The 24,136-nt window shown below is 47.0% G+C and overlaps 1 pseudogene across 1 annotated transcript; it reads left to right on the forward strand.

Annotated features, from left to right (window-relative positions):
* Positions 1 to 17,296: 17,296 nt before the first annotated feature.
* LOC309626325 (serine/threonine-protein kinase MARK2 pseudogene) lies at positions 17,297 to 20,950 on the forward strand (annotated as a pseudogene). The gene is made up of 2 exons: positions 17,297 to 17,509; positions 18,203 to 20,950. The product of its transcript is annotated as a serine/threonine-protein kinase MARK2 pseudogene (transcript).
* Positions 20,951 to 24,136: the final 3,186 nt, after the last annotated feature.

Raw genomic sequence — 24,136 nt, forward strand, 5'->3', positions numbered from 1 at the left:
GTATTTGAAAACCTTTAAATAGAATTTTAAGAACCATGAAATACTTAAGGATAAATTTAGCAAAATGTGGGCAAGATCTGTATACTAAAAACTACAAAACATTTCTGAGAAACAGTTTTTTTATATTTCTTGTACTTGAAGTTCATCAAACTTCTTGGACATCTGGGCTTATAGTTACCATCAAATTTGGATAAATTTCAGCCATTCTCTCTTTACATATTTTTTTTCTGTCTCCACTTCTCCTTCCTGTCACTTCAGTTACACAGATCTTGGACTGTTTGATATCTCACAGGTTATTGTGAGTATGGTTGTTGTTGTTTTTTCCTCTCAATCTGTGCCTCATTTCAGATAGTTTCTATTGCTATGTCTTCAAGTTCACTCATCTTTTCTTCTGCAGTAACTTATCTATCCTTCCCATCCTAATAAAAGTCCCAGCAGGTTTTTAAAAATAGATATCAAGAAGCTTATTCTAAAATGTATAGGGAAAAACCAAAGGACCTAGAATAGCTATTAATCCTATCCATTGTATTTTTCATTTCTCTTATTGTGTTGTTCTTCTCTAGAAGTTCCATTTGGGTATCTTTTATGTCTTCCATTCCTCTTCTCATCATAGCTGCTTTGTTTTGTTTTTACATTCTCAAGCACATTTATAATGTTTGCTGTAACATCTTTGTCTAAGTCCATCATCTCTGTCATTTCTGGGTCTGTTTCTAATTACTAATTTTCTCCTAGGTATGAATCATATGTTCCTGTTTCTTTACATGCTTGATAATCTTTTACTGGGTGGCAGGTACTGTGAATTGCATGTTGTGTTCTGGATTTTGTGGTATTTCTTTAAATAGTACTGTACTTTGCTCTGGTGCACAGTGACATTGTTTAGGATGATTTGGATACTTGCAAGACTTGCTTTTAACTTCTGTTAGGGTGAGTCCAGAGCAGCCTTTATTGTGGGGCTAATTCAGCCCCAGGGCTAAGGTGCTGCACCTCTGAGGACTCATCCTACTGCCTTGTATATTAGAAGGTCTCTGCACTCTTGATGGTGGAACACAAACTATTGCCAGCTCTGTTTGAGCTCCAGGTACTGTGAAGCCTCATGTTTTCTGGTAATTTTCTTTCACATGTGTACAGATTAACACTCAGCCAAAGACTGAGGGGGAACTTTATGCAGATTTCCAGAGCTAGTGAGCCCTCATCCTCCCTTCCTCTTTCTCTTCTTCCTTCAGTCTCTCTTCCTCTCTGCAGTTGCCCTTTTTCTAGTTTTGTGCCTGGCACGTTCTAGCTGTCCTGGCTCCCTGATCTCCAATTCCCATCTCCTCAATTCAGTGAGGCTGACACCAGGCAATTGTAAGGCTCACATCAGTGTTTCCTCCCTCAGTAATGACAGTCCTACATGACCTGTTGACCAATGTCTGGAAACCATTGTTTTATATATCTTGCTTATATTTCTAGTTGTTCAAGGTGAGAGAGTAATATGGTTCCTTTTACTCAAGCATAGATTTTTAATAGACGTAATCTGTAAGTAGAAACGAACATGTGAACAAACATATATATTTATTGGGGGGTGTGTGCTCAATATGTTTCCTGATGAGGTAGCAATCAAAAAGTTTAGAAAGTGGTCTAAGATAAAGATTATACAGCTTGGCATGTATGAATTCTTTTGCGGATGGTCCCTTCTTTTATGCGTTCATTAAATTGGAATGTTTAAACATCCTCCCCCCAGTCCCTGCAGTCTCCCCTCCCCACCCAGCAAGTGTTGTATCCTACATTTTTTACTAAGCATTGCATGATAACATGTTTCTCTGGGTTATTTACTAGTCCTCATGGGACATCTCTGTGGAATACTGAGGTTTTGTACTATGTTTAAAGTTAATCTGTTAGTCATTATTTTGTTTTGTTATGTTTTACTTGCGGAAGATCTTATATAAGGAGGAATACCTCTAGATATGTTTCTAACTTCAAGAGAATTGGTGAGGTTTTTTTATACTGTTGAGTTCACTGGCACTAGATCTTATTTGGCTGGTTAATTATCACAAGGTTGCCATGAGTAAATTCAAATTCCTATGCTAAACATAGTTTATAAGTTCAAGTAATCAGACACAGTTTTCTACAAAAAACATTCAAACACATATAGTTTACTATAAGAAACATCCAAAGCCTTGAAGCACCAGTCAACAGTCTTTGGAAGAGAACAATTAAACCCTAGAATGTTGTAGTAAAGCTTCTTGCCCTTTCTTGTAAATAACAATTAAAGCAAATATTTATATAGCATTGACTTTGTTCTAAATGCTTTTAAGTATATTAATTCATAAGAAACTTGCTTTTATGATGACAGCCTAAGGGAAAAGTTTAGATTTAATTTAAAGTTTCCAGTTACTGGTGTATAAATATTTGCTGTTTGCTTCTTCCTAATCTGTGTAAGCAAAGGGTAACAGCTAACCCACTGCTTTGCATTCTCAAAGCCACTTGAGTCAACAACTTTGTTACCTCAAATTTCTTCCAAGGTTTCTCATTGCAGCTGAAGCACACGGCCTCTGATTTCAACTTTAATCGTATACCGAGGTTTGAGTTAAAGAATTTGTGGTTTATAATTTTTAATTTCTATAGCTTAAGCTTCAATTGTGCTGTTTGAGTTGAGTCTTTTACTCTATCCCATAATAGCTATAGAACCTTGGGCACATTGCTTTGCTTCTATCTCCTCATCTGAAAAATATGGATACTACTAAGTGCCTACCTCATAGGATTGTTGTGAGGATTGGGTGAGAGATCATCTGTACAGCACTTAGAACAAGGGCTGGAGCTTAATAACTGCTCAGTAAATTTAGCAGTAGTAGAAGTCGTACTAATAGTAGTAGAGGTGGTAGTAGTGGTAGTAGTAGTAACTGCTCAATAAATTTAATAGTAGTAGCAGAAGTAGTAATAGTAGTAGTAGTAATTGCACCATAAATTGAATAGTAGTAGTAGTACCAGTACTAGTAGTATTTAATGGCTACGTAATGAATGATACAGTGGTTTGCCGTAAATTATTTAACCATGCCCCTACTACCGGACATTTTGTTTATTCCCAATTCTCCACTATCATAAGTAAAGCCGCAATTAATATGCATGAGCACATAGTTTTGTTTTCCCCTTCCTTTGGATGATTTCCTTAAGAGAGTGTCCCAGAAATGGGAGGACTGTCTGGAACACGCTGTCTTGGAGAGAGCGAAAACCTCCACAGTGCCTCCTTCTCCCTCCCACTCTGATGTCTCATTCTCTCCTTTCTTACCCCTGTGTGGGGGAAGGCGGGGGGGCAGTGACTCTGAGGAAGAAGGGCCAGGGCTCTCTCAGGTGGGCATCCCTTACGGAACCTCTCCTTCCCTCCTGCACCACCACACTACTCAAGTTCAGTGATGTGTGAAATAAAATGTGGTGTCCCTCCTAGGGCCATTTGCATTTTAACAGTGGCTGAGATCTTGAGCCAAAGGAAACGTGGGCTAATTGTGGCATATGAAACAATAGAGAACAAGCTGGGATGGCCTGAATCCTTTAGGGACAGAGAATCCTTTAAGGATAAAGGATTGTCAGCTCATGAATCCAACATGGTAGATCAGGCCCCGCCGTTTCTGGCCTGCATTGTGGCAGGGGTGTGGGGCAGAACTGGCCAGTCTTCTCCCCATCACGGCACACCGGGAAAACGACAACATTTTTTTGCCACCTCTGGGAGAATGGAGGAAACTTCTTGAGCACAGAGGTGCCCACCTGGATGTACCAATTGCCCTAGAGCTGGCGGGATCAGTATCTCACAAACCTGTCCCATTGCAGGCACAGAGCTGTGGACGCTCAGGCCTCACGGGTCTCCTAGATGCCAGTCTCTGCCCTGTCCCTTCAGTCCTCTGACTCCCCTCCCTGAAATGCTCTTTTCATCTCATCATGCCCTGCTCCAGTACCCTCTCCCTGCCCCCATTCCCTAGCTGGGCATTCCAGAGTCTTCACGTCCTGGCCTCAGTGCGTATCCAGTCCTACCCGCTGTTGCACCCATTCAAGGATGCTCTGCTCCAGCCGGGCAGTCACATCGTGCCCCACAAACTCCAGCCTCCCACCTTTGTCTCATGCTACTCCCTTCTTAGGGTGACTTCCTTCACCTCCCCTTTGAGTCTCACCCCTCTTCCAAGACCTCGCCCAAGCCCCACCGTCCCAGGAAGTGGCTCCGTGTGCTCCAGCCTTCCCTGTATATCAGTAGCATTTGCCATCTGATCCACTCACTCAACCCTTGACTCTTTGGTCTCAGTGGTCTTTCCATGTGTGCATGGCTTGTGTCCCCAACTAGGCTGAGCAGACACCGTGAGGCACAGAAGGGCGTGAGTTCAGAGACCAAGGACAGCCATGCTGCCCTGGGATTCATTGACCTTCTGTAAATATAAGGTCCAGCTCCTGGGGTGGTTGTGAGACTTACATTAGACGATGGCTATACGATAACTCGTCTATGCCGTGCACAGGGCCTACCCAGCTCGAGCAGCTCAAGATAGCCATCTTTCCTGTCTACGGCACTGGTCAGATGGAGGTACTGGGTGAATACGGCTGGCTGACAGTGTGAGTGCCCCTTCAAGCCCCAGGACAAGGTGGCTGGCATCCTGCCCTGTCCCCATCGTGGGCGCTGGCCCCTCAACCCTGCCCTCTCCTCTGCTCGAGTCTGGGATTGTAGATTGCACCTTTCTTTTCTGCGGGCTGGAAGTCCTTGGCGTAGAACAAGGTAAAGAAGCTGGTGACAACCATGATGGTGACACCCGTTATAAAGGGCTGGGCATCCAAGGGGGAGGGCGGCTGGGATGCAGCCGGTGAGGGGAGTGCAGAGGACGAGCAGAGAGGGCCCTTGGAGTCATCTTGCGGATGACAATGAAACAAAGTCGGTGGCAGAAGTTCTCTTCAAAAAGAAGCAGCAAGCAAAGGGGATGGTGGATGAGGATGTTGAAGTGCATCTTGGGGCAGAGGGTGCAACGCAGAGTGAGGACTGAGACAGAGAAAAGACGGGACACAGGACGTCGTATTCAAGATGTGGGAGGAGCAGGGGGAAGAATACAAGAGGAAGAGTGGGACCCAGCTGTCAGCTCTGGGGTGAAGGAGGCAACCACGTGCCGTATGGAGGGCAGGAGGACGGAGAACTGGGCTCAGGGAGCCTCTCCTGGGGCTGGGAGCCAGCATATCTGGGAGGCCTTGGGTTGGGGCACTTGTGCATGATCGCGTTTAATTTCCAACCAGCCTGGGATAGGCGCCCAACTCACGTGGAGAAACTCAGACCAAGAGAAGTTGTTCCCAGCTTAACTGGCAACACTCTTGGAACCCATTTCCTCCTGTTGAGTGTGTGTTTTCCCCTCGTAATCAGACTTGGGAAGGCTTGGAAAAACAAAAACAAGAACAAGAACAAAAAACAACTGTCACTCTATGGAGGGTAGAGAGAGGTAAGCTAAGGGGTCCTGATGGGCTGGGGTATCTAAAGAGGATATAGCAAAGTCACGGGGGGAGTTGGCAGGGCAGAGTCTGTTTAGCACAGGACTTCACACACACACACACACACACACACACACACACACGAGTCACCATTATTTCACATTTCGCCCCGTCTCTGTCCACACTGCCCTAAAACACTGGTGCCCCCGTCCTCAGTCCCTCGCTCTCTCTTTACAGGCTTCTACCGGTCTCCCACTCCTCTATACAAACAGCCAACTGTTCATTTAGAACCTTACCTTCCAAAGGGCATGGAAGCACGTGGAGGAACTTGAACCTCGATTCTAAAATGCCTGAAGGATCCACACGTGTGACTTGTAACCACGTGTGGCGAAGGCTTTCCCTCCAGACATATTCTGCTTGCCCACTGGAGGGCACTGCGGAACCAGCGATCTCGGGAGGTTTTGTTTTGCTGGGAGGGACACTGGTTGCTGAATGGTAGTGAATCAGGAAGAGCCAGGGAAGACCGTGCCCCACCCCAAAGCTCCCGGCCCCAGGCAACATCTCCAGCCCCAGACTCAAGCAGCACCGTGAAGTCCAGAGACTTCGTTTTCTAGATCAGAGTTTCTCTAGCCGCCAGCCCCTTACCCCAACACACAAATGCACGCACAACCCTTGCCTCCCAACCCCCTGCCCCCATACACACACACACACACACACACACACACACACACACCCCTCCCATCCCTGTACCCAGTGTCCGGGTTCTGGGCTTCCCTCTTTTCTGTCTGCAAGGTCAGAACAGGCCTGGCTTGGCTGGAGGGATGGAGTTTGTTGGTCCAGGCTCTGCCACCTCACATTATCATAGGTGGCAGGATCAAATATGTGGGTATACAGATTACGCAGGCCGTCCGTCTGGATCTTTCCTAGATGCCCAGATGGGGGCCATCCTGCCATCAACCAGAAACAAACGCATCCCGATGGCTGGCTGACTTTTCTCCTTCCACCCAGATGTTGGCAATGCTGTAGGCACATCTGGGCCCAAGATGGCCAAGGTCGACACACACACACACACACACACACACACAGAACAGAGAGGGAACACAGGCGAACTGCAGATCAGCGGTGGGGCTATCAGCGGTGGGGCTATCAGGGTGTGTGCCGCCCTCCTCCACCAAGCTGTGAGCTCCTGGGGGTCAGGCCTGTGGCCCCATAGCCTCCTGTAGAGGGAGGGGCAAGAGTCCTAACCGGCTACCAGCTCCCACCAGGGCAAGGAGTTACTTAAATGGAATCATCCTCGGGAAGGGTCTTCTGCCTGTAACTGTCACTTGTAATCTGGGGAACAAAAGCGCAGGCACAAGCCCACTGAACGAATCGCTTTGCCAGGAGGCTCCACGACGCTGTTCTGCTGTGACGACAGCTCTGGCAGAGACAGCAGTGTTAGTGAAACAAACCGTTAGGCCCCGCCCCGGCCAAGCCGCACAAGTGCAGTCCGTTAATACACTGCGAGGCAGCAGCGCTGTGGGGACGGGGACCGGGGTGGGGGGGGTGGGGGGGACGTGGGCAGGATGGAGAAGTGTCACCGCCTGGCAGACAAGGTGGAGGTTAGGGAGGGATTAGCCACACCGGCTGAGACTGGCTCTGGGCAAAGTCCCTGGAGATGTGCCGTGGAAAGGCCTTTGCCCTCTGAAGGTGGGGCTCCCGGCTCTGCATTTGCTTCTGCCCCAGTCAGCTGTGTGACCTTGGATCTGCCCTGTGACCTCTCCGAGCTCTCACTTCCTCAGTGAACAGATAAAGGATGTGTGTTTAAACGCCTGTACATGCAGAGTCATTTCCAGAAAGATACACAAAAATATATTTTATCTGTTTGCTCTGGGGAGTGGGAATGAAGAGAAAGGAAGGACAGGCTTTTCTTTTTTGGGTTTTAGGGTTCTTTCTTACTTTTTATTTTCTACTCCTCTATCGATTTTGAAGTTTCTCTGATAAACATATATTAGTTTTATAGCTTTATTTTTAAAAAGAAACCCAAAGTAGAATGTTAGTTTAAAAAAAAATTCAAGTACCAAGTTTTGATATGTTTCTATTCCATCTAACAAAACCCAAACAGTGTATGTGTATCATGCGGGAGACAAATAGATAGAAATGTATTGGAAGACATTGAGAAGGATGGACACCAAACAGTTCACAGTGGTCAAGTGTGGAGAAGGCAAAAGCACTTTTGTGGTGTTCTCTGTTCTGTTTCATGTGTTTATGTGTTACCCATGTAATGTTTCACAGCATAGAATTTTTATACCATGCACTTCATATATTCCTCGTTTTTTATCTACATGCTTATGGCCTATGTCATTTTTTAAAGAATGAAACAAAATGGGGAGATTGTCTGAGGTGTCTTCTAAAGATCCCTCATATTGATTAGTTCTCGAATGGAAGTGTTTGGGGCATGGCTGGGACTGAGGGAGCCGTCCCTCCAGCTTGGGGGGGCCTCTCCCGGCCTCTTCTGCAGAGTGTGACTGCTACAGTGCCCGTATTCAGAATGCAAAGCTGCCGGCCCTAGATGCTCTAAGTATTCAAATAAAAGGCCCCTTCCAGGCCCAAGGTTGGTCCAGAAAGGCTGCCTCGGGTGCACTGTCTCTGCTAAACAAATACTCATATTAACCAGTCTTCCTGACAGACTGATGCGCCTTTTTATGATCTGTCTTTACAATATGATGACTTTCTCCTTTTAAAAATAAGATTAATTCAGACAAGACATTTATTTTATGGGGAAATCCATCCCAGGGGGAAGAAGACTCCAGCTGAAAGGCAGAGATGGCTAGAGAAAGACTCGACTCTCCAGGAAGCTTCCCGCTCCCAACCTCAGCCACGTGGCAGTGGCCCCAAGTGAGCTGCCCTGATCCTACCCCGGGACAAATGGGGCCACCTGGAATCATCCCAGTTGTGTGAGTGTCACCTCCTGGAGAAAACAAAATAAAATAGGGAGGGAGTTTCAGTGTGGTGGAGGGGAAAGGGTGCATTATTCTTCTGGTAAAAGAAAAAAGTTCTGAGATTCCCCCAAACTTGGTTGGATGTCTGTGTATACAGATTAAGCTTGTCTTTAAAAAACCGTGAAGTACGTCCAAGGGACATGAATTATTTGTCTCTGTGTCTCTGTGCCTGGAATAGCGCTACCATCTAATAGGTGCTTGGCAGTTGTTCGTGAACGTTTCTGTGCTATGATCCCTGTTTCAGCTGGTGGCCTATGAGGTTCCCTTGACTCCTCTATCTCCCCATCCTCAGCCTTCAGCCAGCCACCAAGCACTGTCAACATGTTTCTCAAATCCATTCCCTCCTGCATCGGCCCGGCCTTGGTTCAGTCCTTCAATCGCCTCTCGCCTGGACTGTTACATCCACCTCCTGGCTGTCTTCCTTTCTCCAGTCTCTCTGGGTCTGGTCCATCCTCTGCACTGTTGCAGATCTGATTACACCCCTTCCTGTTGGATAACTGTCCTATCGCAGTCATAGAACTCCTGAGACCGGCACATGGGCCTCCCCGCGTGAGCACTCGATTAAGATCTGCAGCCGGTATCGTTACTGGCCCTTCCTCCTGTGTCTTGCCAACATCCCTCTCACCTTGATACTCTAAAAACGCCATATAACTCAGGGTTTCCCCGACCACCGTGCAATTTCACACCTTTAAGCCTTGGCTTCTGCGGCGCCTAACATTTGGAGCCTGCTTCCCCGCCTTCAGATTGAGATCCCAGAACACTTTATCAGCTCATCTGTGAAGACTTCCTTGCTGGTCCCTCTCAGCGCAGAAGAATAGCCTCCTCTGTGTGATTGCATGGGACCTACTTCCACGAGAGCATCTGTCGCGGGCCTTGGCTTCACCTATGCATGTCTGTGAACTCCTTGAGAGCAGGAACAGGGTTTATGCATCTTTGCATCACACCCGTGCCTAGCACCTAGTAGGCGATCGAGCGTTGGTGTTGGTGAGCTGACATAACTCACTTGAACGAACCCCCGTGTCTCCTTCCTTTCCCTACCTGCTCTGCCTGTGCCCCCTCAAGGATGAGCAAACTGCAATATCCCTGCAGGCAGACTGGACCAGCCTTACATGTGGATAGAGTGGGCAGCTGCCTTCAAGGTGCAACTTCAGGGGCCCTAGAAAGATCCCTGCCTCCCCCACCTCCCATCCCTCCCACACTTGCTTCTCTTCTACAAGCGGAGGTCAGGATTAATATAGAAATCCTAACGGCAGAGGTGGGCTCCACCTCCAGCTCCCCCTGTAGAATGAGGAGGTGGGGCTCAGGGTCCCTTGTGCCTCTGGGACACGTCCTTCTCTTCCTCATTCTTCTTTCTTCCTCTAACTCAAAAGAGATGAATGACTTAGAGCCGATGAATCAGAAATAGGGAAAGAAAAAAAAAAAAGAGAGAGAGAGAGAGAGAGAGTAATTTTGCCAAGTTATTATTCAAAGGAGCTCTCTGGGACCAGGAGCAGAGTAGCCCCATCAATCACCCCGCAGAGCTCTGGGGGCCGGCGGGGAGAGATGGCCGCGCTGCGTGTGGATGGCTCAGTGCATGAGTGAGTGGCCCAGCCGGGAGCCTGAGGCCCTCTGCCAGGCACCACGGGAGGGAGGGAGGGAGGCCAGAGGGACACTGAAAGGGGACAGTCAGCCCGAAGCCTGGGGACAAGTCTTACTGACCTGCTTTTCTCGACAGGCCACAGCCCTGGAGCCTGCACTCTGGGCTGGGCCAGCTCTGGGGAAAGCGCCCCTTGGAGCAGAGCAGAGATAGATGGAGGGGGCAGACCTCAAGCCTGGAGCCTGCTCTCCTCAGCTGCTCTCCCCAAGCCTTTGCTTCCCTGAGGGAGGCAGCCACGACCTCACCCACCAGAAGGGGGACCTACATCACATTCATCCCTGCATCCCAGGGCTTAGCTCAATGCATGCTCCTTGGATAAGTGAATGGATGGATGGATGGATGGATGGATGGATGGATGGATGGATGGATGACAAACTTGTTACAGCACATTGTTTGCTTCTCTTTGTGTTTTTTATTACTTTACTGGAATTTTTCTGCGTAGGTTATTGCTGCTTATTACACTGTAATTATAACCCTCTTGGGGGCAGAAGGGAAATCTGATTCCTCTCTGTGCACATGTTCTACATATAGGAAGCCCTTGAAAAATAAGTTTAGAAGGAAAGAGGGCAGGAGGGAGGGGCAGAGCCTCTTGAATGGCATCAGAGCCTCCGTGCATCTCCAAGGTCCCACTACCTCATCATCTGGGAGATTGTTGGCCCCCAGGCTCCACATTAGAGCGCATTTTGGTGCTGTTTAGTGGATGAGTTTGTTGAATTCCTGCCGTTCTGGGTGCTGGAGTTGAACGGTGGACAAAAGAGTCAAAGTCCCTGCTCTCGGTTTCCTCATCTGTAAAATGGGAACACCAAGAATAATGGTACCTATTAGATAGAGAAATGGTAACATGATTAAATAAATAAATGTGCACGAGGTGCTTAAGACAGTGCTCGGCAGGTAGTAAGTTTTAACAGATGCTGGTTATTTCTGTCTTAGTCCGTTGGGACTACTATAGCATGATACCATAGAATGGGGGGCTCATAAACAACAGGATTTACTTCTCACAGTTCAGGAGGCTGCAGTCTGAGATCGGGGGGCCAGTGTGGTCGGGTCCTAGTGAGGACTCTCTTCCAAGTTGCCCCTCTGCCATCAGAAGGGGTCTGCAGCCCTTCGTCTTCAGGTCCTTTATGACCAGACATATGTGGGGGCCTGATAAATGCCCTCCCCTCCCAGGAAGGACCACCCGGCTCCCAGGAGTCCCCACACATCGCCCTGACACGTCCCCGGGGAAGCCCTGGCTAGCTGTGTAGACATCACTGCATCCTTTCCCAAACTGGCTAATCCTGGGCTGCAGGAGACACGGGAAAGATGGGAAGATCAAATCACAGGCGCTCCAGCTTGTTAGGGCTGCATTGTGAACTCAGGGGATAATGTAGGTTCTTTTCTCCCCTGATTGCTTCTGACATCTCCTGCCTGTTTCTCAGATCTGAGTGCTTCGTCGCACTCTGCTCTTGGGCTCTGTCTGTGTGCCTCTTCTCCAGAAGAGGAAAACAGAGAAGTGCTCCTGGGGAATTTCTGTTCAGTGTTGAGGTCAAGAAGGCCAGTTTCAGTGAGGCTGTCCCCGTATCACCAGGGGAGCAGGCAGGTGGGGTGGTCTTTAAGGGCAGGAGGCAGGAGGGCCTCAGGAAACAACCCGACTCCCTCGTCCAGGCTAGACCAAGGCTGATCTCCCAGGAAGGAAAGCCCCCTCCTCACACCCAAATCTCCCAACAAAATCCTATCAAGTCGGCTGAGGTTTATTATTAGAGAATCACTCACTCATTCATTCATTCATTCATTCATCCACCCCACAAGCACAGTGCCAGGTGACAAGGACACAAAGTGTGGTGCTAACACAATGAAGTAGATGCCTGCACAGGGTCTCATGAACTGCTGTCATGGCCAAAGGAGAGGGGAATCAAGGTCAGGGTGGGGGTGAGATGTCCCCTGACCTTGACCTTGGAGGAGACATGGGAAGCAGGGGTGGAGGGTTTATTTGTACGCACAAGTCTGGGCATGTGCAAAGGCACAGAGGTGTGACTGTCTAATCTCAGGGTGGCTGGAGGGCAGGTCAGGAACCTAGCCAGGGAGGGAGTGCCCGGTGGAGACAGGCCTGGAGGCTGAGCTATGAGGGGCCAAAGATGTAAAGCAAGGGCATGGCAGGGTCATGTTGGAAAGACCACTGTCCACAGTGTGGACAGTGAAATGAAGGGGAGAGCAAACGCAGGGGGAGCACCTGGTGGAAGGGCACCTGGACTAAGGCAGAGGCGGGGGATGGATTGGGGAACGGGTAAGAGGGGGAGGCAGGGATGAGGGGTGAGGACAAAGCCTTCCCACACCGTACCATTCAAGCCGAGAAGCAAAACCTGTTCAAAGCAGCCCTAGTAAAAGGAATGTTGATGGTCAGGATGGACCCAAGTCAGGAGTGAGGCTGCCCTTTCCTTTTTTTTTTTTTTTAACTTTTTTTGACGTGAACCATTTTTTAAAAGTCTTTATTGAATTTGTTACAATATTGCTTCTGTTTTATGTTTTGGTCACGAGGCATGTGGGATCTTAGCTCCCCGACCAGGGATCAAACCCACACCCACTGCATTGGAAGGTGAAGTCTTTTTTTTTTTTTTTTTTTTTTAATTAATAGCTACTTTATTTATTTATTTATGTTTTTAGCTGTGTTGGGTCTTCGTTTCATGCGAGGGCTTTCTCTAGTTGCGGCAAGCGGGGGCCACTCTTCATGGCGGTGCGCGGGCCTCTCACTATCGCAGCCCCTCCTGTTGCGGGGCACAGGCTCCAGACGCGCAGGCTCAGCAGTTGTGGCTCACGGGCCCAGTTGCTCCGCGGCATGTGGGATCTTCCCAGACCAGGGCTCGAACCCGTGTCCCCTGCATTGGCAGGCAGACTCTCAACCACTGCGCCACCAGGGAAGCCCCCGGAAGGTGAAGTCTTAACCACTGGACCGCCAGGGAAGTCCCTGCCCTTCCCTTCTTGAGGTCCTTTGTGGTCTCTTGACACGTCCTGCTGGGGGTCAGGACTTCTCACCCTGGGCAGTAATCTCTGCATCTCTTACTTCAGATTCTCAAGAGGGAACATCTGAGTGGCTCAGCTCACATGTCCCTGCTGCCAGGCAGTGGATTGGCTGCCTTGGGCTCAGGGTCCACGTCTGGTCCCATCAGCCATGGCTGGGGTTGGGGAAGGGCCTGGACATCATAGGACTACACGATTAGGAGCTGTGACAGGTTCCCCAGAAGGGGTGTGGGCAGGGCAGGCAGTGATCGTGCTTCCTACCGTGACAGCATTTACTTGTGCCTCTATTCGATACTGTGCATTCAGATCCAACCAAAGCCTTTTCACTCTCTTGTGGTCCCAGGTTGTTTCGTCTGTGTGGTTGTCATCTCCAGCTAGCCTGAAAGCTCCCTGAGGCTGGATCCTTTCTCTCCCACCCCTCCCATTTCCTACAGAGCACTTGGAAAAGAGCTTAGTAAACAGCAGTAAATAAAGACTTTTTGCCTGATCTTGGATTGCATCCAATGTCATTTTTAATGGTTTTACTATTTACTTAAGATTTGCAATAGGATATTTGTCCCTTTGTCAGGGCCTCGCCCTGTGAACAGCAAGGAACAAGACAACCTGACCCCGACATCCTTCCCTCTTCTCTGCAGACTGACCCCTGATGTTGTTCTGGGCAAGCCCAGGTGAAAATAATGACCAGATTAATTAGTCCTGAGGACTCATGTAGCCGTGTGCCTGTTCTCCCCAGTGATGATGAGAATCTGCTGGGGGTTTTGGGAAAGTTTTCATTTTCCTGATAAAAGGAACAGGAGAGGCTGGTGCCCCCTCTATCTCCTGCTTCCTGTCTTGGCCGAGATTCCTGGACATCCGAGGAGTCCTATGACCAGAAGGCAGAAAGCAATACACAGGGTGAATGGAGGACAAAGGTAGAGAGCCCTGGGCACTCCAAGCAGTGTCAAGCCTCTGCCCTCACCCACTGCCTTCTTGCTCTAGGACAGGAAGTTTGCTTTCCCCTGCTGTGTCCCCAACTCCTAGAACAGTGCTGGGCGTGAGGTCACCTCTCAATAGTTCTCTGTGGATTGAGGGAATGTCTTTATTTTTATAGGCCACTGTTAGGAGTTGTGTAACTTACAACTAAACATAGTCCTAACTGGTTCAGTATCTGTAAAAATCTGTGTATGCTAAGATTATCAATGGAGTAGGCTGGGTGGACCCACAATCTCAGGTGGCACCCTAAAATTTGAAAAAAGATGCTGTGATGAGCCAGCTGCCTCCCTGGCCCTCAACCTTTCTCTGCCTAGAGTGGGGACCACTTACCCCTCTCCCCCCCTCCAACCTGCACTTGCACCCCTCCTTTTCTTCAAGGGAAGGGCAGTCACTCATTTTTTTGTGAGTCAGTGTCTTGGTGCTACACATCACCTTCTGGCCTTGTCCTGACCCCCAGAGCTGAGGAGGCAGACAGGACCCAGCCCTTCCCAGGCAGGAGACCTCAAAGCCCCACCAAACATTAGAGTGGAGGGAAGCAAAGTGGGGGGAGACTTTAAAGTCATTTCCTGCCCCATGGCTCCAGCCTTGCATTATCCCCGATGTGAGCCATTAACCTGCTAATTACCAACCAATTAGCTCTGGTGACGTTGCTGCTTCCACAGTCTTTATACTCGCCTATGTGCCATCTTCTTGCCCAAACTAAGTTCCTGAGGGTGGTTTCTCCGTATCTCTCACAGTGAGACACCGTGGTGTAGTACAGAGTGAAGGTTCAAAAATATCGCTGATTGCTTCAATCATCTATTGCTGTGTGATTCACTGCTCCAAAAGTTAATGGCTTAGACAACCATTTTATTGTCTCATGAGTTTGTAGGTTGATTGGGATCGCAGGGTAGTTCCGTTGCCTATGATATCGGCTGGGACTGCAGCCATCTGGGGGCTGGACTGGGCTGGGGCATCCAAGATGGGTCACTCACGTGGCTGGTGCCTTGGAGGTGAGAAATGGAATGTTGCCTGCCACATCAGTAAAGAAAGGATGTTACACTCATCAGAGATTGCATGAGCTTGTGAGCCCTGAGGGAACTCAGGAAGGAAACAAAGAATACCTGCCATCTAGCAGCCATCAAACTGCAGTCACTCCCCACGGTGAGCCTTGAGGAAACTCAGGATATGAAAACACAGGACACTGGCCCCAGATAGCTGAGGTGCATATCAAAGGAATGATTTCCACGAGCCCAGACTCTTGCATCTTCCCATGCATAGAAAAGTGCTAAATTTCTTACCTTGAGATATCTGGTTTTCTTTAATTAACAATAATCTTTTGATATTCAGACTACCTGCCTTTTGTTGCCAAACTCCTATATAACCTGGCTCCCCCCTCACCTCCTCGGAGCAGTTCTCTCAGGGTTATTTCAGATGCCGCCTATGTGGCTCGAAGTCCTAAAAATTTCCTCCAAGTAAAACATAACTCTCAACTTTTATGTTGTGCATATTTTTTCAGTTGACAGAGGGGTGGCTGGAAGGCTGGCCTCAGTTGGGACCGCTGGGCCTCTCTCTCTCTCTCTCTCTCTCTCTTCCTCTCTTTCTTTCTCTCCTCCCATAGATTCTCAGGGTCTCTCCTTTTCCACCAGCTCTCTCTATACTGTCTCTGTAATGGAGCAGGACCCAATGGGGCCTTCCCGGGACAGGCCTTCCCCCATATCCTCTGCTTTAGCTCCTCTCCAGGTACTTCAGTACCTAGATAACAGTATTGAATGTACATTTCCTGAGTTGTTTTACAGATGTGAAGAACGCCCACTAAATGGAAAATGTTAACTACTTGATGGCCCAGGCCTCCTGGAACCTAAGGATTGATAATGTTAACCCCTGTGACAGCGCCCTGTTACCTCACCATCAACCAATCAGAGAATTGTGCATGAGCTGATCACATACCTTGCAACGCCCCTCCCTCACCTGGCCTTTAAAAATGCTTTGCCGGAACCCCTTAGGGGAGCCTCTTTTGGGAGCTTGGGGTTTTTGGGGGCCTGAGCTGCCCGGAGCATGAGCCACGCATCTCCTTGCATGGCCCTGCAATAAACCTTTCTCTGCTCCAAATTGCAGCATTTTGGTTTGTTTGGCCTAACATCTCTACAGTAGAGAGAGACCAAATTTCTTATACATTGGCTCAAGGCCTCCCCCAGAGCACAAAGGTGGAAGCTTCCAGTGCTTCTTAAGGCTTAGGCCCAGTGTCACTTCCACCATATTTTATTGTTCAAAGCAAGTCACAGACCAGCCCAGATCCAATGTGGAAGGACACCACACAGGGCGTGACCATGGGGAGGCCTGGTTCACCGGGAGGTGTCTTCTACACTCTGCCTGCTGACGGAATGCCCAATGGCATTTCATCGAGGCGGGGTTCTGGTTTTCTAAAGCACCAAGATTGCTACAAAAGACTCAGCTCTCTCTCCCTCAGACTGTCTTTTTATCAAGAATAAGAAACACACGCACACACACCGAGCTCTGGGAACATTGCCATCCTAACCTGTAAAGATAAAAATCTCTAAGAGGGTGAAGTTGTATGTTATGAAGGAGAGATTAAACACTATCATTTTTAGCTGCCTATTTATGAGGTGTCTTAAATATATTATTTCATTCGATCCTGATCTTCAACCCCATTTTAGAGATGAAGAAACTGAGGCTCAGAAGTGTTAGGTCATCTGGTCACAGTGGTGGAGCTACGCCTGTCTAACCCCAAGACCCTTCCATCATACCAAACAGAATCATTAGAGAATGATGTAATGCTTCTAGTCTGCAGAAGCAAGACCCTGAAAGGTGAAATTGGCCAGGGTCCCTCAACCAGGATCCTGATCCCCCCCTTGGAAGAAAACAGATGCAAAAGCAAGCACAGAGCCTGGTACATAGTAGTTGTCAAGTAAACGCAGGGGCTGGCACACAGTATGTTTTCAGTAACATGTGAGTGCCACCTCTCCACCCCAAACCTATTTCTTCCACAGCTCGCCATCATGGGTCCCCAGCTGCAGCCACGATGCTGAGTTGTTGGCATAATTGCAGGCATAACTGATTCACTCTCTGATTAGATGTGAAGTCGGATGGCCGGCTCGGAAGGGCTCTGTCCACTCCACCTCACTCCTTTCCCCACTCGCATTTCACCCAGCAGTCCCGTGCTTTTTGAGCAGTCTGTCCCTGGAAAGCAGAGAAAAGTAACAGATTGACTGTGTGTGTGGCCAAGTGATTTATTTTTAATGTGACTAAACAAGACCTCTGCGAGCCTCGGTCTCCCCATCCCTTAAATGGGGGCGATAATGTGTGCCCTGCTAACAGCAGGGTGGTTACACCAGGGCCCTGGGGATCACAGATATGAGTGAATGAGGTAGGCCCCCCTCTGAACTGGGCCCTTCTCCATAGGTGGACTTCATCTGGATAAACCGAGGCTAGCGGTCTTTCGAGTGGTTTGTGAGCCTGCTGACCAGACTGGAGATGGACCAGGCCGAGGAGACTCAGGAGGGTAGGAGAGGGGCGGGGCCTGAGGATGACGGAGGTGCGGCAGCGGGGTTCAGGGGCTCTTTAAGAAAGTGTTTAGATTATTCTATTTCTATCAAAAATGTGGGGGAGAGGGGGCTGCTTTTTTCCCCCAACAAAATGTAAAATTTTGTGAAACTTAAAAGAGAGAAGAGAAAAAAAATTCATAATCCCATCTAGGTATCCAGGCATTTTAAAGGATTTCCTTCTGATATTTTTTCTTATTCACATTTTATAAAAATGTATAGCCTCCCCCACCCCATTTCTCTTTTTTATGACATTTCTTCTTATTCAAAATGAGCACTTAAAAAGTTAGATTACCAGACCTCATTCCAGACCTTCCAAGTCAGATTATCTGGGAGTAGGGCCCGGGAAGGTACATTTTTTTTTTTTTTTTTGATTTGTATGTGTGTGTGTTTTATTATATATTAGTCTCTTAAATCAAACAGAAAACAAAAAGTGGAGCTACAAACCAAAGTTACAATAGTACTAGCTTTTCTCATCGCCCGTCTATCTACTTTTACCAGAGGTCTTTATTTCTTCATAAGGCTTTGAGTTACTGCCTAGGGTCCTTGACTCCAACCTGAAGAACTCCCTGTGGCAGGCAGATCTGGTGGTTAAGCACTCTCTCAACTCTTGATTAACTGGGAATGTCTTCATTTCTCCCTCATTTTCGAAGGAAAGTTTTGCTAGATCTAGGATTCTTGGTTGACGGTTTCTTTCCTTCAACACTTCAAGTACATTGAGCCATGCCATCTGGCCTCCGAGGCTCCTGATGAGAAATCTGCTCATGACCTACCTTCCTGGGAAATCTTCTCTCAGCTTCATAGACTTTCATAATGTACCTTATCGTGTCTTACGCAACAGAACATTTTGTAGAGTATCATGAAGTCAGTTAAGTTGTAACATTATTTTGAGACCAGAATTTAAGGAAAAGGAATTGAATATTTCAAGTGTAGACATTATGAGGTCTTTAAAATTATTACACATTTTCAAACTAGAAATAAAAAGGCCACTGAAGTATCCTATAGATTTTAATTTATAACAAAGTGAATACCAATATCTAATAACACACGTAAAGAAAAATTTCTTTGGGATCCTTTTTCCTAAGTGTAAAGGGGCCTTGAACTCAAAAAGTGAGAAAACCACTGTGGTTTATCCCCAGCTGTGATGGGTCCATTTCTTGCTCTGACCTCATAGTGCACCACTGTGATGTACTTCACAAAGCCCTATAAAAGAGAAAGCTGGGCCCAGGTTTTTGGTCCTTAGAGCCCAGGAAGCTGCTTTTGGTGACCTGACGGCCTTGGACCTACAGTTAGCTTGTTTTTTCCTTGTTTCTGCCATTTTGTTGATTTTGTTTTCTCTTTTCTCTACTCTTTTTTATTTGTCTCATTTTTCTCTCTACAGTTAGCATAGTCAGTATTGTTGGTATAGTTAGCACAGCTGGTATAGTTAATAGTTTATTAGCATAGTTAGTGTAGTTAGTACTAGTTAGCGCTGTTGGCATAGTGAGTATTGTTGGTAGAGTTAATAGTTTATTAGCATAGTTAGTGTAGTTAGTACTAGTTAGCGCTGTTGGTACAGTTAGCATTGTTAGTTAGTGTTGCTAGGTAGTGCTGTCAGTCAGTGTAGTTAGCAGATCACCATGATGCCGGGCCTCACAGCCAACTCTGCTGACGAGCAGATTCATATTGATGACTTCGAGATCCTCCGCACCATTGGTGAAGGCACCATTGGTAAAGTGAAGTTGGCCTGGCACATTCTGACCGGGACACAGGTGGCTCTCAAGGTCGTTAAAAAAAGGTATCAGAGCTTCTCAAGTGCCCAGGCACTTTTCCGGGACGTGTACGGTATGAAGGCTCTCGATCACCCCAATATTGTCAAACTGCTGGGGGTGATTGACACAGAGAAGACATTTTTCGTGGTGATGGAGTACCTCAGGGGGGGGAACATGTACCGCTATTTGAAGACCCATGGCCGTATGACAGAGTTGGAGGCCCGAGGCCTGTTCCGGCAGCTGCTCTCCGCCCTGCAGCACTGCCACCAGAGGGGCATCGTGCACCGGGACCTGAAGCCAATGAACCTCCTCTTTGATTCCCACATGAATATCAAACTTACAGACTTTGGCCTCAGCAAAAAGTGTGATGACACTGGCCAACCGGACATGAGCTGCGGCACAGCCCCTTATGCTGCCCCGGAACTCTTGCTGGGGCAGAGGTACAGCGGCCCTGCGATGGACGTGTGGAGCCTGGGAGTAGTGCTCTACGCCATGGTAACTGGGTCCCAGCCCTTTGTGGGAAAAGACTTGCAGGAGCTGCTGAAGCAAATCCTACGAGGGCAATACCCCATCCCACCTTATCTGTCTTTGGAGATAAGGGATCTATTACAAAAAATGATTGTCCTCAACCCCAGTGACAGAGGCACCTTGCCTGACCTCATGAGGCATCCATGGGTCAACATGGGCCAGAAGGAGCCACTCCAGCCACCCTGTGCAGAGGACCGGCAGGTGACAACGGTGAGGACTCCGGGCTTGACTTGCGACCAGATCCAGGACACTGGGACAGGCAGTGTGAGCTCCAAGAAACCCAAGGTGGAGGTCTCCATCATAACTCTGAAGCCCTTCTCTTGCGGGGACCTCTGTGGCAGTGAACGTGAGCCTTCTCCAGGCCCTGTGGTGTCCTCCCTGCAAACCAGGTGGCTCTACCACGGAAAAAATGTGCAGCTGCAGGAAGACCAGCAGGCAGGGCAGAAGACCGGTGAGTCTGCCTGTCCCCCACCCAGCCTGGAGTCGAGGACTGCCACCCCCAGCCCAGCCCCCCAGTGTGGCACTGGGACATCCACCTCCAGCAGCAGCAGGATTGGAGCCCCAGAGGGAACCAGCTGCCCCCTGGGTGTGTCCAACACTGGAAGGTCCTCCCACACTGGGCAGCCTGAGAGTGTGTCCTCATCCACTCTCTCTGGCCACAGCCAGAACAAGCAAGGGGTGGCTGGGAGAATCTGGAACTTTATTTTGAAACATCTTTGTTGCAAGCTGCCCAGCATGAGGCGTCATAATAAAGTGAGCCCATGTGAACCCCATGGATGACCGAGGCAGGAAGGTCAGGCCGCCGCGCTCCCTGGGGCCCAGTCCAGTGGAAGATGAGTGTGTTCTCTGCACGGCCTTCAGAAGCATCGTATCCAAGACCCTGGCCAGCTCAGAGGATGGTCCGGAGCAGCCCGGGCGACCGAAAGCGAGGCCACCGTGGCTGCAGGTCTGCCCCTCAACCCCCACCTGGGTGAAACTTCAGAGACTGGACTGTCATTCCCGGGGCACGTCTCCCCTCCCCTACTCTTCTGTCTTCCGTGTTGGTGGGGGAGGGGGATAGTTCTTGTTCCAAGGACTCCTTGGTTCTTCCAATTCTAGTTAATAAATTTGATGCTCCAGAAAGGTGTATCACACTCTGCTTTGCGTCGTCCCTGCACAGAATTGGGGCTGTGCATTTTCCAGTTAGACAAGTGTGTAGCCATGTAGTGCCTGGAGTTAATCAGAACAACTGGTTCCCTGGTTCAATAAGCCCTTGAACACACGGGTGACTGTAGGGCCCGGGAAGGTACATTTTAACCTGATTCTAAGATGATTTGTAGTCACACTTTTTTTTTTTAAGTGTTTTTGAGGGATAATTTACATACAATAAAATTCATCAATTTAAGTGTCCAATAAATACAATGGCATTTTGACAAGTGTGTTCAGTTGTATAACCATCACCATAATCAAAACATGGGACATTTCTATTACCCCCAAAATCTCCCTCATCTCACTTTGCGTCAATACCCTCTCTCCACTTGCAGCTCCTGGCAACCACTGATCTGCTTTCGATCACTATAGTTTTTCCTTTTCTAGAATTTCATAAAAATGGAATCATATAATATGTATGTAGTCTTTTCTAACTTCTTTTACTAAACATAATACCTTTGAGATTTATCCATGCTGTTGCATGTTTCAGTTAAGTACTTAATTCCTTTTTGTTGCTGAGAAGTGTTCCATTTTCTGGATATACCAAATCTGTTTTTCCACTCAGTTGCTGATGGATGTTAGAGTTATTTCCACTTTTTAGCCGTTTTTGACTATGAAAGTCTCTGTGTGGACATATGTTTCCTCTTCTCTTGGGTAAAGACTTAGAATTGGGATTGCTGGGTAGTATGGTATGTGCTAAGTTTTATAAACTGTCGAATTATTTTTCCCAAATGACTGTACCACTTTGTATTTCCATCAGCAGTGGAGTTCCAGTTGCTCCACAACCTCATCAACGTTTTTTTCTTTACATCTTTATTGGAGTATAATTGCTTTACAATGTTGTATTCGTTTCTGCTGCATAACAAAGTGAATCAGCTATACATATACATATATCCCCATATTCCCTCCCTCTTGAGCCTCCCTCCCACCCTCCCTATCCCATCCCTCTAGGTGGTCACAAAGCACCAAGTCATCAACACTTGACGTTGGCAGTCTTTTTAATTTTAACCATTCTAGTGGGTGTATAGGGATATCTCAATATGCTCTTAATTTGCAGTTCCCTAATTAATTATGATGTTGAAGATATTTTCATGGTCTTATTTGCTGTTTGTATGCCTTCTTTGTAAAGTGTCTGTTCACATATTTTGTCTGCTCTTTAAATCCAGATATTTTTCTTCTTTTTATTAAATTATAAGAGTTCTTCATATATTCTGGAAACAGGTCCATTACCAGGTGTACATTTTATAAATATATTCTCCCAGTCTGTGGTTTGTCTTTTCATTTACTTCAACTGTCTGTTGAAGAACAAAATTTTGAAATTTTAATGATGTCCAATTTATCAGATTTCTTTCTCTTATTCTTCATGCTTTTTGTGTCCTAACTAAAACCTTTGCCTCACCTAAAGTCATGAGTATTTACTCGTATGTTTTCTCCCGGAAGTTTTATAGTTCTAGCTCTTTATTTAGATCAGTCTCATGGTGAGTTCAACAAGGTCCAGGTTATAAGGTCAATATGCAAAAGTCAATTCTATTTCTATTTACAAACAACAAATAATTAGTATTTGAAAACCTTTAAATAGAATTTTAAGAACCATGAAATACTTAAGGATAAGTTTAGCAAAATGTGGGCAAGATCTGTATACTAAAAACTACAAAACATTTCTGAGAAACAGTTTTTTTATATTTCTTGTACTTGAAGTTCATCAAACTTCTTGGACATCTGGGCTTATAGTTACCATCAAATTTGGATAAATTTCAGCCATTCTCTCTTTACATATTTTTTTTCTGTCTCCACTTCTCCTTCCTGTCACTTCAGTTACACAGATCTTGGACTGTTTGATATCTCACAGGTTATTGTGAGTATGGTTGTTGTTGTTTTTTCCTCTCAATCTGTGCCTCATTTCAGATAGTTTCTATTGCTATGTCTTCAAGTTCACTCATCTTTTCTTCTGCAGTAACTTATCTATCCTTCCCATCCTAATAAAAGTCCCAGCAGGTTTTTAAAAATAGATATCAAGAAGCTTATTCTAAAATGTATAGGGAAAAACCAAAGGACCTAGAATAGCTATTAATCCTATCCATTGTATTTTTCATTTCTCTTATTGTGTTGTTCTTCTCTAGAAGTTCCATTTGGGTATCTTTTATGTCTTCCATTCCTCTTCTCATCATAGCTGCTTTGTTTTGTTTTTACATTCTCAAGCACATTTATAATGTTTGCTGTAACATCTTTGTCTAAGTCCATCATCTCTGTCATTTCTGGGTCTGTTTCTAATTACTAATTTTCTCCTAGGTATGAATCATATGTTCCTGTTTCTTTACATGCTTGATAATCTTTTACTGGGTGGCAGGTACTGTGAATTGCATGTTGTGTTCTGGATTTTGTGGTATTTCTTTAAATAGTACTGTACTTTGCTCTGGTGCACAGTGACATTGTTTAGGATGATTTGGATACTTGCAAGACTTGCTTTTAACTTCTGTTAGGGTGAGTCCAGAGCAGCCTTTATTGTGGGGCTAATTCAGCCCCAGGGCTAAGGTGCTGCACCTCTGAGGACTCATCCTACTGCCTTGTATATTAGAAGGTCTCTGCACTCTTGATGGTGGAACACAAACTATTGCCAGCTCTGTTTGAGCTCCAGGTACTGTGAAGCCTCATGTTTTCTGGTAATTTTCTTTCACATGTGTACAGATTAACACTCAGCCAAAGACTGAGGGGGAACTTTATGCAGATTTCCAGAGCTAGTGAGCCCTCATCCTCCCTTCCTCTTTCTCTTCTTCCTTCAGTCTCTCTTCCTCTCTGCAGTTGCCCTTTTTCTAGTTTTGTGCCTGGCACGTTCTAGCTGTCCTGGCTCCCTGATCTCCAATTCCCATCTCCTCAATTCAGTGAGGCTGACACCAGGCAATTGTAAGGCTCACATCAGTGTTTCCTCCCTCAGTAATGACAGTCCTACATGACCTGTTGACCAATGTCTGGAAACCATTGTTTTATATATCTTGCTTATATTTCTAGTTGTTCAAGGTGAGAGAGTAATATGGTTCCTTTTACTCAAGCATAGATTTTTAATAGACGTAATCTGTAAGTAGAAACGAACATGTGAACAAACATATATATTTATTGGGGGGG

This window comes from Balaenoptera borealis, assembly GCF_965194805.1.
Source record: "Balaenoptera borealis genome assembly, chromosome: 3".
Lineage (NCBI taxonomy): Eukaryota > Metazoa > Chordata > Mammalia > Artiodactyla > Balaenopteridae > Balaenoptera > Balaenoptera borealis.